This window comes from Manduca sexta, unplaced genomic scaffold, assembly GCF_014839805.1.
Source record: "Manduca sexta isolate Smith_Timp_Sample1 unplaced genomic scaffold, JHU_Msex_v1.0 HiC_scaffold_542, whole genome shotgun sequence".
Taxonomy (NCBI): domain Eukaryota; kingdom Metazoa; phylum Arthropoda; class Insecta; order Lepidoptera; family Sphingidae; genus Manduca; species Manduca sexta.
Genome location: NW_023595344.1, coordinates 1 through 15,501, shown reverse-complemented (window position 1 = coordinate 15,501; position 15,501 = coordinate 1). Strand labels below are relative to the sequence as shown.

Here is a 15,501-nt window from a genome sequence, read left to right as displayed (position 1 = left end):
GATAGGTATGATGGTACTATATTGTAGTAGGGGCTTCAATGTTTAATAAATTCAAATTTATCTTTGCCTTTGGAAACAAAGACGTTAATAACATACATATAAAACTTAATTGGCGTCTAGACTAAAATATCGACTTAAATCAAACAATTTGCCGAAAACGCATTTCCAAACAATAAAATCAGTAAAACATTTACTGTCGTAATAACCCAGGGCCCTGTTAGTACGGGGGATGCAAATATAAGGTTGTGCTTACGCCAATAAAACGCGTGTGCGGGCGTCTATCATTATTATCGCGCGTTATGGCCCCACGTAAAACGCGGGGAGACCACACTGTGGGACGTCCGGACAATCGGAGACGAATAGCCGGATTATGGAAATTAAATGAGTTTGTTTATATTGTTGAATGGTATGGTATTAGCTTGTGTTGATGTGTATTTCAATACAAGTCGACCAATAAAAGATATATTTCAGTTGTGCTGTGTTATGACAAAATTTAATCTATATACGTATACGTATCCTTAACTCGTTTATTTCAAACAAACGATTATAAAATTATCTATCCCTTGAATTTCGTAATTGTGGTTACTCGAAATTGTCTTCCTGTACCTTTCCTCAGCGATAGAATTTATTGAGCAAGCAACAAAGACGCTCGCGAGTGCCGGCTGATCCGGGATTAGGGCGATTTTACGCGGCGCGTTAAATTTTCATTTAAACGCGTTCGAATGTTCCACAGCGACAGTAACGCGTTTACTGCTAGTAAATCCGTGTCACTCGTTCGGTAATGGTGTCGTGTTAAACTGTTTACCGATCCGGCGATGCCGGTGATACTGTTCCGGAACTTTTTACTGTTATGTGCACCGTTTTATGTACATGATATACGGTTTTATGGCCTACATGATGTTTTTAAGTATTAAGATTCGTCTATTTCGGGACTTTTAAAGTGCTTCAGTTGCCTTATCTATACGTCTCTGTAGGTAATGATATAATGTTAAAAATTCTTTTAGTTATAGACTAGGTACTGCACTTAAGTTGAGTAAATAAGTAAATTTTATTCGGATTTTATTTTGTTTATACCTAAAAATGTTACTTATCAACGCTACGCGATGTTTTGTCGAAAAGATGAAACAGTAACCCTGAGAAAAATAATATTTTCAATTACACTGGTTACACAAACATACCTTCTCCCTAAGCGAGGATAAATTATTCATCTCTTATTTGCATTAATATTGCTAACCCAGAACATTCTTTTATCACATGCAACCCAAGGTCTCCGGAGTCACGTTCTACCCAATAAGGGTTAGTTGCAGCGAGTTGCATAATACACGAGTTGTGCCACAACTAACTCTGACTTGCTATACACCTATTGCCACGACGGGTTAAAATGAGGCGGCATTGTCGATAAACATACATATTAAATAAGAAAACGATTAGTTTATTTTTATGATAGCATGTGTTGCGCAGTGAGCGTGGAGCTGTCTGTGATATGAGGCCGCGGGTTTGATTTATGCACAAAGATTTTAAAACAATATAAGATTTAGATTAATTGAGATTGAGGACTTTTTAATCTGCTGACAAACGTGCCAACGGTTCTACCTAGTCTACAGTGATGATGAGCATAATAGTCACCTAATAGCAAGCGCGACGCTTGACCATCAACTGTAGCAAAACACCAACCAGAATATGTATGGCATTGGTATAATCATCACCAACACAAACAGTAACTTTATACTGTCATTTAAACTGGCACAGTAATGATTAATGCCCCACCTATACTGTCTTTGAAAACAACTCTTGTTTCAATAACTTTTTTTGTTGACAATTTACATCCCCAGCATTTATTATATTCATTTTTACATACTACATTCGTAAAGAATATCGACAATTTCCCGTCTCTATTCCTTGTGCAGGTGTGATCAAATATGAAATCTTAAGCGTACATCTGATTACTCGCGGGTAGTTTCAATTAATGTTAATTGAGTTTTATTAACTTTTCCTTGCCAGTTCTATTAGGCTATTTAAAATAATTTCACTGCGTCGCATAAGGTAGAAGTTAAGCGCCAATTAACTTAATACTTTAATAACTTTCAGCGGCGACGTAAACTCCTTTTATGTGTTTATTTTTTTAATTTTATCTGGGAAATGATCTTTTTCGCGTAAGTTTACACAATAAGATACGTATTTACATTATTAGACAATAAAACAAGTGAATAAACTATTCGTCCTTTATGATGGTAAAGCGTAGAGAGCATGCTCAGAATGTGGGTAATAAAAATATTTCTAATGTTCATGGCTAGAGGCGTGTTTATTCAGTATGCAAGCGGAGCGTACATGATGCGTGTTGTTTATAGAAAAACGGATAGAAGTGAAATGGGTTAAGGACATTACAAAAAAAATGTATTAGTAGGAAAGTAAGGGTAAGAGTTTTAAACATGAGTAACCAAAATAAAATTTGCATCCACCTACATTATTATAAATTCTAATTATTTGCTCGCATATCGCGATAAACGACTAAGCAGATTGAAACTAAACTAATTTTCGAATTCAATCGCGGTTTTAGTATTTTATTTTTCTCCCGACATTTCAAAGACTTTACAGCCTTCATGGTCACGGTGGGGACTGAGGTGTTTTTCATCCGTAAAGTCAAAGTTACAATGTCTACCTACATTTTACAATTATACAACTTTTTTTAAATTTTAGCTGTTGGTGGTCCGATCTACCTAGAATGAGCTCACAGTGTCTTGAAACCGGTCTTTTGGGTTCCGATTTAATTAAATGTAGAATTGGATCCCAGGCTTGTGCAAGCTTCCAACCATCTTCCCTATTGAAATTAGGATGTTTTTTAATTTCAATAGCCTCGCGAATTATCCTAAACAGGAATCGGTGTTCCTTGGCGAGGATTTGTGGCTTGTCTAGTCGCAGATAATGATTGGCGCCTCCTTCAGAGTGTTCAGCGACTGCAGACTTCGTCCAGCGTCGGTGTTTCACGTCAGCTATATGTTTTTTTACGCGGGTCCCTATATTTCTTTTTGTTTGCCCGATATAAGAGAGGCCACAGTTGCAATCTATTTTCTATACTCCCGGTTCTTGTAGAGGTATGTGACACTTGACAGGTGGTAAAAATTGACTAATCTTCTTAGGCGGCTTAAAATAAGTTTAAAATAAATAAAATACTAACACCGCGATAGAATACGAAAATTAGTTTAATTTCAATGTCTAACATTCGCGTAAACATAAGAAATCATTACGACTAAGCAGATTTTAATGCACCTTTCAAAAGTAAGTTACTCGTAACTCCAGTGAATATAGGCCTAAAAAATCCAGAAATATAAGGTGAATAAAGAGTATAAAATTTCAGCTGAACGGAGCTAGCGTAGTAATGAATACCGCGTCAGTTCATTACCGGGCACCGGTAATTACAATTTGACGAGTGTTCCCGCTAAATAGATGTCACCGCGGTGGATGAGAGGCTGAATGCAAAGCGAAAATCCCTCTAATTAATTCAACAAGATTTTACAATTTTACAACCCTTTACGACGAACTGGTCCGTATTCAATAAACCTACATAGGTTTATGTTATTTTTATACACAAATGGGCAGAGAAGTGACTACATCATTTTTTTTAATCAACCGAATATCCCGCAAAGTTCATGCTTGATAGGATCAAAACTGCCTACGACGATAACAATACCCGACTTTCACTTAAAAAGTACTTCTAGTCATTGAACTGTGTTCGCCAACTTAAAACTTGTAAGTGATTACATGTTTTGAGTAAGACTTACAATACACAGCAATTAGAGACTATTGATGAAGTCAATAGTACTTAACCAAACCTCTTACAGCACACCCCCTCCACTTCTCCTACGCTTAAGTAAGCATAGGTGTAATGTTTACAAAATATGCAAAAATTCTTTGTTATTAATTTAATTAACAAATAATATTTAAAAATGAAAAAATAAATATCGCTCAACGAATATTGCTATCGTATTCCCTTTTTCCGACTCGCATGTCATAGAAAATAAACAAAGCATAGAACCTCCAACCATCTCTGGAGCTTACGTAATATTTGAACGGCCCCGTACTAGTTGCAGTCTCCTTCAAACCAGATCACAACAGTGGTTGCACTCTACTACTTGGCAGCAAAAGAAGACATTGTGGTCCTAACCAGACGGTCTTTCGCATACAAGATACCTACGTCACCTAATTGTCATGTTCATGACGAATATCATAACAAAATTCAAACATGTTTACAGTATTTCTGACTAGAAAAACAAATCATCGTTAGGAACAATGTCTCCATTTTTCTTAGGGGAGCACGTCGACAATGATAAATCAAATCCCATAAATCTAATAGCCGCGTGGCGCGTACGTCCATACAGGTGGGATTACCGACATGTCCAGACGGTGGGATGTTTCGTCTGTAGTCTAGACTGTGCCGTGTCCAAGTGTTGTTTTAATTAACTTTCGAATGCGTGGTGGGCGAAGTTTGGTGTTAGCCTGGCGTTTATTTTAAGTGAAACATGATCATGACATCAACCCTTTTTAACTTTTCAGATGTATCACTAAGGTTTTTAAAATACACATCACGCCTTTATCCCCGAAGGGATAGGCAGATACGCAACCAGCGCACTCACTTTTCACCTTGTGTGTTCCGTCCCATGATGTGATAGGGGATGAGCCTAACGCGAAAACGATTCCGATTGCACATTTGTGCTACCGATTCGCCAACAATTTTACTACTGGACTAATACCTACTGAGCAATCTAATATTACTTTGTCGGTACTAATGATTGAACGACAGAAACAGCTGAATATTATGTAAATTTTACATCTAAATACATTGTGTCTTGTACTATACGCAATTTTTTATCCTGGGAAAGTACTTAGTCGGATTTTAATCCAATAACAGTCTTTCACGCGGTCGCAGCTACGATAAAGTCTTAATATCATATCATTTCTAAGAGCAAAACGTAAGAATTAAATCTAAAAATGCCGCCAGAAAATTTCGCAACTGTTCTCAAAACTACGGCAGGTTAATGACAGAACAAATTTCGTCAGCTTCAAGGCTCATCTTATCAACAAACACATCTTACGTCTCTGTATACCTACCGCACTCGTCCTCTCTATCTTTTTGTTAATCTCACCCTTTGCGCAAGAAAACAGCGAATTTACATTTTCTGTATGTCTCGATATTCGAATAGGTTACGTAAACTAAATAGAAATAGAATTTGATAGGCAAATATCTTTTAATGGTGAGGAGGAAAGTAGGAAGAGGCATGTTTGTTCAGCATTGTTAGTGTTTTTTTATGGAGAATAGAGACAAGCTGGTCACTAGCCTAGTGCTGAAATTGCATGCTGCTAAACCTGTTTCAAAAGTAGAGTATAAATAATTGAATACTAGCAATATAAGTGCGACTTATATGTAAGCATGATAGCCCGCAAAGCTACACTTAAATTAAAAAAAAATGTTCACCACGCGGTAGTGTGCTCAAGTTGTTTGCCGCCTAGTACATCAGTCTATCAATCGAATTTTTCTTCAGAGGTTACTCAAAGATCTAAGTTATGCTGCTCTCGTTTATAATTTTAGTTCCAATCGCAAAACTGAATGAATACCACAGCAATAATTCGTTAATTTGATCGTACATACCACATTAATGCCATTCGACAGGCAACGCAGCCGCGCGTCACTGCGATGACATGCCAATTCATTTGCATTTCACCGATCACTCGCGCTAATAAAGGCTTGATCAAGCGGAGCGAACCGTTTCGTTGCGGATGCCTTGCGGAGTAAACTGTTTTGACCATCGGATTCAACGCACAGTTTATTAGGTGCAATAACTATATCGTGTCGGATAAAAAGCATAGACTGTTCTTCAACAATGTGGTACGATTACGCAATGTGTACAATATAATTCTGGGGGTATGAGTTTAACGTTTTAATAGTATAATATTTCGGAAGGTACGTTCTCATTACAGGATTTAAGATGTATGTATGTATAGAGTAACATACACTTGTACCTAAATAGAAAAATATCCTCGTTGCGTTAGTATGAGTCCTAATGTTATATGAATTTATACAAAATGCCTCACTACGATGAAATTGCGACCGCAACCGTAGCTAATGAGCAGATACTTTACGAGGGATTCGCAACAAACAAATAAGCGTCATGTGCCCGAGGCTTTAGAGTTTACTAAATTACAGCTGCATGAGTTGAATTCACGTTAATGTTATCTTAATTTAATTAATGTTGATTTTATGACGTAGTTCTTTGCGTTAACGTCATTATTAATTTGGGACGAGTCATTTACTATTTATTTATTGACTTGAGTTTCATGACTTTATCAAAGGTTATAAGTTATGCATTTTATTAACTACACCGAAAATATATTTTCATTTTCACAAATACACACACTCACACTATAATAAGATGTGTTTTTTCACATACATTTTTTAGATCTGCCGTTGTTGTCACCGGCGGTCCTGTGAAGATTTGGTGAGCCTTACCGTTATCACCGAGGGTGCCAGCAGACTGTATGCTGGCGACCCACTATCCGGGCCCGGTAGGAAGAAGGGAGAGGATAGAAGGAAGGAAGAGAGAAGAAAGGAGAAGGAGCTTTCTTAGGATGGTTGAAAGGGAATGGAAAGGGAAATGTTCGCGAACCCTTATAGGCCTCTATGTGTATATAGCAACCATGAGGTATACAAACTGAACTGTGTGCCTAGGGTCGCGGTAAATGTGCCCCCGTGCATGGGCGTGCATTTGGTGTGGAGACCAAGCGCACAAGAATTGCCTCGGAGGGGCACTTACACTTATTTGACATTGTGTCCCTTACGAATTCTTTTTCAATTCCATAATTTTATATTTAATTTCGTGTATAAAATAGTGTAATAAACCCCATTGATGCACTTAACACACCATTATTAAAATTAGGATCTAGTTAAAGTAAATTCCATGTTGGTAAGAACTTTGTTAACTAATGTCGTTAATTATGTCAAAGCTACGGCCTTATGTATCAATAACTTAGCTAATTCTAATAGGCATATGTGTGTAGTATAGTGGGCCTGACTGCCAATCGGTTGTCAGCAGATGTCAAAGGCATCGTGCGCCCATTTATTTTCCATTTTCCGCTTGCTGACTCCACTGAAGCGCTGGGACGTACTATCTTTTAATTAGGCCTGTATTAATATATGCTATTTATATACGATATCGCGGTTAACTCGTTAGTCTGGTAGTTATAATTGAACTATTATTCTGATTTTATCGCGGTTTTAATAATTTTGTTTTTCTCTCGACGTTTCGAGACTTTGCAACCTTCGTGGTCACGGGGAACTGAGTTGTTGGTCATATAATGCTAATAAGTGCAGTACCGATGAGCGTGGGCTGCGGCTCTGGCTGTTGGCGAGCGGCTCCTCGAGCAGCGACAGCAACGCCGCCGTCCGCCACGAAGTGCCGCAGCGGGCCGTGGCCCAGCGCCGCCAGCCAGCGCTCGTCCAGGCGGCACCACGACGACCCGCGCGCGCCCTCGCCCACCTGCACCGCGCACATCGTGTCACATGTCATATATTCTACTGTCAAACTCTCTTACTCATTCACTACGGGCAAAACTTCATTTAGTTCACACAATAAAATAATTCAAATCATTTACTCATTCATTTCATTAGGTTTTATTTTTAATATGTACCTGTTCTAATATCTGCATAAGAAGAGATTCTGCGGCGTCTCGCACGCGCATCGAGACTGGCTTTAGTTCTTTCTCATCTTTCATTTTGGGCGGTTCACCTGGTTTACCTAAAAGATCATCATTTTTATCGTTTACAAAATACAATAATTCGCGATGTAGTGTAGGTTTTATAAAACATATCATAGAAATAACATATAAACATGTTTACAAAAATAATTCACTAATTGAGGAAATTATAAGTGACTTGATCTACATTAAATAATCTAGTTCCATACAAAATATATCAATCAATAAATCTGTCCAAAAAGATTTTAGACATTGTCTGGTCGACAACGATGCTATGGACCTTGACTCTTGGTGCCGGAGATGCCGAGCTCGACGACCTCCATGAGCGTGGCGAGGCAGGCGGCGTCGGCCAGCAGCGCGGGGCACAGCCAGGCCGACAGGCACGTGTAGGCCGCCACCACGCACGAGTGCAGGTCGCGCGAGTGCGCCTGCGGCGGCCGCCCGCACTGCACGCTGATGTAGTCGCAGATCCACCGCACCGCGCGCGCGCTCGATCGCCTCTGCAACGCGCGTACCACAAACTTGTACCGACACTTGTAGAAACGCTTACAACGTGCGTGAAAAGGAAAGTCGGGGAAAGTGCTTCGATCAGTCCCTTTCCCCCACGACACCCCGCTCAAAGGTGGAGGGACGCGTCATTTTTTATGAAATGAGCTGTACACTGTAACTTTGGTATAGTTGAAATACTGTAAAATACGATATGTCGCTGATATAACAAAAGAAAATTTCGATCCTACAAAATAATGTGCGCAAAAAAAATAATTGACTCAACTTACCTATTATATACTCTGCAAGACATGAAAATGACAAGACACATAATAATACCAGCCCGGTAATCTGTATTGCATACTACCTACTGTGGGGCACGGACCTCCTCAACTAAAAAGGTTCAGGCCTTAGTACACCACGCTGGCCTAGTGCGGACTGACAGACTACACATACCCTCGAAATTTATATGGAAACTTCTCAAGTATGTAGGTATCCTACCGATGTTTTCCTTCACCGTTAAAGCGAAAGATAATTGACAACCAATACACATGTAACTAAAGAAGTCACACGTCGCGCATCTCTTAGATTTTAAGCTTGCGGATATTCATCTCGGTAGAACGTTACATTCCCATCTAGCCTATTGTTCATTTAAAAACAAACAATGAATCAACTAAATTACGAATTAACATCTCGTCAAAACCGTACCCTATCGTTCAGCATGTCTTTTGAACGCACTCCCTAAACATCCCAATGCATAAAAAAAAATTATCAATATATTAAATCGTGCAGGCATGATAGACCAACTCACCTGGCTTCGACGAGTGTAGCTTGGCGAGTCAGACAACAGTTCCAAGGCAGCGAGGGACACCTGCAAGTCTCCCTTCCACGAGGATATGAGCCGGTGGCACACCAGGTAAGTGGCGCGCACCACTAGCGCGGCACCTAGCGATCGGCGAATCATTGAAATGACAGTTTGTACTGACAAACATTAATGCCATATAGTCATGCATAGATAGATAACTAGTTTTTTCTATGTATGCATAGTACATATTTGATCACAATAGATAATAGAAAAATAGAAAGATAGCATTTATATCCTACGCAAAGTAGAAAAGAGAATAAAACCTAGAAGAAATATAGTTAACTACAACATCGATTTACTTTTGTCGAAAGTATTTTTTTTTTTCTTGAGTTTTATAAAAATCCCACAAAGATTATGGAACTTGATGATACATATTAAACTGATATTATTTATTTAGATCCCCATAACTTTACGGTCATGTGCTTTGTTACAACCATTTCAAAAACCAGTTGTAAAATATCTTAAAACAATAAGGTGGTCCCTGGAATAACAGAACCATTTGTTACAATATCAACACACAATGGAATGGAAATGTTAAATAAAAAATGCAAGCAAACATCGAACACACAGAACATGAAAATGCACTTTGATAGCTATAGACAATATGTTAACACAGAAATATGAAAACTATCAAAACGATAGATCGAAAAAAGTATCGATATTTTTATATAACAGAGTTAGAAACATCGATAAATAAATGTAATTTGTCTTCCGTAGATAATTTGCAGATGGTATATGTATATAGCTAACAAAGTTAATTTTAAGGAGCGATATTTTTATAAAAGCACTTTTTTTACTTCTACCAACCACGATACATGATATCACAGCAATAAAAAATGTTTTTTCAATTTAGTACGATAAAGAAAACAAATTAAAACTATCGCTCCTTAATGAATGCCAACCAAAAAAAAACATGTATAAAATTACCGAAAAGAGGCGATGTCGGGTCTAGCTCCCTAACGTCAGCGGCGAAGTCTTCGAGCGAGTGACTGTCCGCGCTGCCGGACGCGCTGCTGCTGTCCGACCGCGCTACAACATGGCCCGTTATGTACGACATACGACAATGGGTTAAAAGTGACCCATTAATGTGTTGACAGAAGTCTTATCTCTATCACGTATGTCACATCTACATCGACAATGTGCGACCCATTTCGTGTATCGAGAGTAGTCTCATCTCTATTGACTTACATAGGCTCTTCTCCTACAATTAGTGAAACAGTTCAGCTATGTCTAAGGCTAGATCAAGAGGAAACATCTAGCATGTAACTGAATAACTTCTGTTCTTGTTTCCTAAACATTACTGCAACTTTTTTTTCGAAACCGTCACACCCTGGCCATATTTTTTTCTTTATTTTTTTTTTATAAAACATATAAAACAGAATATAATCAAACATATTTGTAAGATTTTCAATTGTTCTGATCTACACTGACTTCCGTAGGAAAATGGTATTTCATTTTATTTTATTATTCTTCTGTATTTTAGGAGCAATGTGGCTGCACTTTGTTTCCTTTGATACATCCTTAAGATTATTTTATCACACTATTTTTTCCTAGCGTTGACCAAGTACTTAATTTTCCCCCTTCCATTGTCACTAAGTGTTAACCACGAGTGGTACCAATAGCTGCATTTAAACGAATAATAAACAATCTAGCTCCAAATCTTAGCCTACAATTCTACACAGATTTTTGTCCAGTGCCTGCTAATATTTTATAGCAAAGTTACTCTGAAAGAGCTAGAATGCTATTCGCTAGCTATACGCTGTCACTTTCAGGTACATCAAGTGTAGTAGCACTAGTCCTATCTTATTATTGGTGTTTCGTATGTATTCATGACAATTAACCCATGACATTAGTCTGTTGTGAATGGGAGTTATTCAAATCACTTCGGCCCGGTGTTAAAAATATTATACTACATATACTTATAAATTTATGATGCCTATACAATACAGGTCAATTTCTTATGTTTACGCGAATAGCCATTGATATAAAACTATTTTTCAGATTTTATTGCGGAATTTTATTTTTTTTGTCGACGTTTCGAAGACTGTAGCTTTTACGGTCACAGGGGGGATTGCATGATGGATGCAGTCTTCTAAACGTCGCGAGAAAATTACAATATGAAAAACCGCAATAAAATTCTAAAAATAATTTTATTTCAATATACCTTATTGTATTGACTAGTTTAAAGGATTCCAATAACTTATTAGTGATATCTTGTGTCAAAATCTGGCAGATAACAGAATGATTGACCTTAATGCAATGTCATGTTGCTTAGCAAAATAAAATGTAGCGTGTGGATGTAGTGAAGTGTTTTCAGTGATCGTGTGACGCGCGGTGCGTACTGCGTGTACACTCGACAGTATGCCAAGCCTAGGTGATCGTGTTTACTTCAAACAACTGACAGTATCGGAACATTGATACTTACACGAGTCGATAGTATACACCTAGCTTGTTTAATCACTAATTACTCTACGGTCGAACGTGACAGAAGATTCGACTGTAGTTATGTATTGATTGGAATTAAGTAATCTGTAGTTATGTTGTTTAAAATGGTAAGGAATCAAAACAATTTAATCGATACAATAATGACCTTATTCGGGTGTAACAATCGACTCGTGGAAGTATCTTAAGACAAGACTTGTGTATTGTAAAAATATCTTATATTCCGTTACTAGATGAAAATAATCCAAAAATATATAACGGTATCAAAGAACTAAAACCTGTTCACTATCATCTTTTTTAACATAATTTTCATATAGTAACGCAACATTTGAAAATGTCGAACTTTATCAGGTTCGACGTAGCATTGTTTGTGCGTAGTGCGAGGTACCTTTATAGTCAGAGTGCGCGTGCGCGTGTGGCTGCGCATGCGCGGCGCTGGCGGCGGGGGCGGCGGGCGCGTCGTGGCGCACGCACAGGTACAGCGCGGACAGCAGCGGCGCGGCGAGCGCCTCGGCCCACTCCACCTGCACGGCCGACACGCACATCACCGAGATCTTGCCGCGCGTCAGCTCGCCCAGCGTCATGCCCGCGCTGCCACACAACACACACACAGTTAGTTACGCAAAACATTCAACGGCTCTCCATTTTCGAGGACTTTCACGCTGGTGAAGCCAATAATTAAATTTTAAGTAAATTTTCCATTTAAATTGAATATTTAAAAATATATTTCCCTACACTACAAATTATTCAAATAGAGCACGAATCTTAGTAACATTTGATTAGCCTATTAGAAGGTACGTAATAATGTCACATGCCTAAAACGTGCTGTTTCTTTTTTTTATATTATTAAGTTACTTTCGCTATGTGCGTATTGCATGCGAAGAAATATTTTTAGCGAAAAACCGTACTTACTACTCATTACATCCGGGGAACTCTGGCACCGGCAATCCTTTATAATGATAGGGGAACGCGACCAAAGACAACAGCGCACTGATGGCCGCCTTGCGCAACTCTCTCTTGTCTATGGAGCCGCACTCTAGCTTCGGCTCACGTTCCGGCAGGATTTGCTCTAGAGCGTTTACGAAGTCTGGCACTAAGACTAGCACTCCGTCCAAATCCAGCCTGGAATGATAATTATTTGTATTGTTACTGTTTATACAAATAAATTTTCATTTTTAGTGTTGTTCTAAGGGAAAGGTGAAGTGACTCCATTACACTCGGTAAGTAGAATGGCATCCAAATAAAGTATCGATTGACAGGAAATGACTTTTCGTTACCAGTTAAGACAATTTTGTCTTCGTACACAAAATCAGATACTCACAGGCTGACTCCGACACGCGATTTACTAACAGAAGTCAGTGGCAGATTTTACACCGTGTTTACGGGTGCTATTCGGCTGGATATAACTCTCCTACCACTAGTATTTTGAGTCACCTTTTTACTTTCGGCCTAGACTGCGTCAAACGTGAACCGTATTGACATGAAATTAATTCTATTTTTTTTACAATCGCAAATGTAGATTTAATGTAGTTTGCTATCGTTAAGTTATGTAGTGTGTTGTGGCGTGGCGACCTGAAGAGGTCCGGCGCGTTGAGCACGACGGCGGCGGCGGTGGCGGGGTCGCGCAGGCCGCGGTGCAGCGCCGCGTAGCACCGCGCCAGGTACGGCGCCAGCACCTCCTCGCGGCACGGCTTGGCGCACAGCACGCGGCACACCGCGCCCAGCGCCTCCGCGCGACCTGCGCCGCACACACACACTATACTGCACTTCATATACGAAACCATACAGACAGGCTTATTTTTAGAAGCACTGTCTCCCGATCAATCTTACTCGATTAACCTTATTACTCGTTACTCAGATTTTTAAAAGAAAAACAAACAAGGTTTTATGAAATGCGTTTACCTGGTTGGTAGGCCAACATGCTCAGTTTATACGCAGCATCCGACATCAACGGCGGCGGCGGCGTCCCATCCGTGCGTTCTGAAACATAAAATATTTAATTAATTTAAAAAATCTTACAAATAATTTTGGTCCTTCGAGCCATATACCATCCATGTATTGTAAAACACAGCGAGAAAAAATTATCGGCACTATTAACAAATTTTGGCTCTTCGACCCATAACCATGAGCCATATTTAGATCATAAACAACTCAACAAACACCCAAAATTTAAACATTACAACTAAGATTTGATCTTTCGAGCCATATCACTTTAAAAACAAACTCACGCTGATTGTTGTTGTAAGTGGGCGTGGTTCCAATGAGGGCCGCTTCGAACAACCATTCTCCGAACAAATGAAAGATTGAATTCACCTTCGGACGTAATGGAGTAAGTGGTGGCTTTTCTGAGTCCCCCACTGTAACAAACACAAGAGAGACAAATTAATAATGTGGGATGAAAGTAGTGTTGCAATAATTAATGGAATCCAATACTTTTCGGGAACAAGCCAGGAAAATATATTATCTGGAATGCAAACCGATTCCCCTTACGTTGATCGTCTTTAAATGCGAAGTAAAATTAGTTGTTTGTCTCATCCACTTAGCAAGCACACAAAAATTTTAATTAATCAAAAATAATTAAATCCAAATTGAATTAATCAGTCATTCTCATAAATTTGCTAGTTATTTTACACAAATACTTGCTAAACACTTGCCAAATTAGACCAACTAGACTGTCTGTTTTCTCGAGGCGATTGATCCCATATTTACCTTGCGAGGTGATAGAGTTTGGCGGAGTGGTGGGCGCTACACTAGCCGGCCGACTGCTGCTCGTCAAACCGATGAGCGAGGTCCGCGGGGTGCCTGGACCATTCGATTAGATTACAATCGATAATCGATATGAACAAACTGGTTGTACTGTTCACAAACTAAGCCAATATAAAGTTACTATTATATCCATATAAAGGCAAGACAAATACTGTTGACAGAATAAGCCATTAACAGGGTAAAATGTCTTAGGAAAACATAAGAGTTGATAAAATTACTAACGTTAGAACATAAGTAAACAATCAACTAAAATACGAACTAAAATAAATAGCATACTTTGATTGTATAAAGTTGTATAAACATTAATTAATAAAAATAATATCTATTGGATACTAAATAAGAAAAAAAAAGATACTGATTGCTTAAAAAAAACATAATCGTGACTTTTTTACCGTTTCGTCGTTACATGAATATACATACTAAAATATTTAAATCGTAAATACAAACCCAATTCTAAAAAACATCGATAGGTCGAATCAATAATCTTCCAAGCTCTATTTAAATAAGTAACTATTTTTAAAAGCATTAAAACTATAGACCCACAACTTAGCTTTCTAGTTGTTAATTATTTTTATAAACCAATTAATATTTCCGGTGATAAAAAAACAAAGTTGTGCCGGAATATACATACCTTTAAAGAAACGGTTTTACATACGTCACCGATCAAGCCATACGTGGAAGAAAAAAAACGCAAAAAAGAAAATTAAAAACCAAAAAACTTTTAGCGACAGTAAAGTAAAACCAGGCAAGTACTTTCCACTTTAAAAAAAATACGAGGTGACTACTTGAAATGGGAATTTAATCAAGGTTTTTGTAAGTTGGTTTAAATCGATATATAGACTTTTAGAAGTTATTCAAATATTCCCATTTCAAAGTATCGACACGTATATCGATATCTTACTTCTCTCTGGAACTTTATCCCTTGGCTTGGAGGCGGACACGCTGAAGGACTTGGCGAGGCGGCGGTGCGCGGGAGGCGTAAGGTCGCCGTCGTCGGCGCCGCCCGCGGGCCCCGCGCCCCCTCGGCCCCGGCGCCCCCCGCGCCGCCGCCGGCCCCCGCGCCCGAGCCCCACCACCGCTCCGAGCCGCGCCCTGCCACCCGCGTGCAATGCACTACTATACACCACGCACCGAAACGACATACGACACACCTCACATCGTCTAAGCTAAAATCACTGTCTATACATGCATAATCT

The 15,501-nt window shown here is 38.9% G+C and overlaps 1 pseudogene; it reads right to left on the bottom strand.

The window, feature by feature from the left end:
* Positions 1 to 7,366: 7,366 nt before the first annotated feature.
* On the bottom strand, positions 7,367 to 15,447 carry LOC119193438 (annotated as a pseudogene).
* Positions 15,448 to 15,501: the final 54 nt, after the last annotated feature.